The sequence below is a fragment of the Bison bison genome, unplaced genomic scaffold, assembly GCF_000754665.1.
Source record: "Bison bison bison isolate TAMUID 2011002044 unplaced genomic scaffold, Bison_UMD1.0 scf7180017864371, whole genome shotgun sequence".
Lineage (NCBI taxonomy): Eukaryota > Metazoa > Chordata > Mammalia > Artiodactyla > Bovidae > Bison > Bison bison.
In genome coordinates, this window is record NW_011494943.1 from 16,213,381 (window position 1) to 16,214,201 (window position 821).

Below are 821 nucleotides of genomic sequence, written 5' to 3' on the forward strand. Positions count from 1 at the left end.
CTTTCGACCCCATGAACTGCAGCACACCAGGCCTCCCTGTCCATCACCAACTCCCGGAGTCCACCCAAACCCATGTCCATTGAATTGGTGACGCCATCCAGCCATCTCATCCTCTGTCGTCCCCTTCTCCTCCTGCCCTCAATCTTTACCAGCATCAGGGTCTTTTCAAATGAGTCAGCTCTTCACATCAGGCGGTCAAAGTATTGGAGTTTCAACTTCAACATCAGACCTTCCAATGAACACCAAGGACTGATCTCCTTTAGGATGGACTGGTTGGATCTCCTTGCAGTCCAAGGGACTCTCAAGAGTCTTCTCCAACACCACAGTTCGAAAGCATCAATTCTTCAGCGCTCAGCTTTCTTTATAATCCAACTCGCACATCCATACATGACCACTGGAAAAACCATAGCTTTGACTAGACGGACCTTTGTTGGCAAAGTAATATCTCTGCTTTTTAATATGCTGTCTAGAAATATCAATAACCTCAGATATGCAGATGACACCACCCTTATGCAGAAAGTAAAGAGGAACTAAAAAGCTTCTTGATGAAAGTGAAAGAGGAGAGTGAAAAGGTTGACTTAAAGCTCAACATTCAGAAAACTAAGATCATGGCATCTTGTCCCATCACTTCATGGGAAATAGATGGGGAAACAGTGGAAACAGTGTCAGACTTCATTTTGGGGGGCTCCAAAATCACGGCAGATGGTGATTGCAGCCATGAAATTAAAAGACGCTTACTCCTTTGAAGCAAAGTTATGACCAACCTAGATAGCATATTCAAAAGCAGAGATATTACCTTGCCAGCAAAGGTCCGTCTAGTC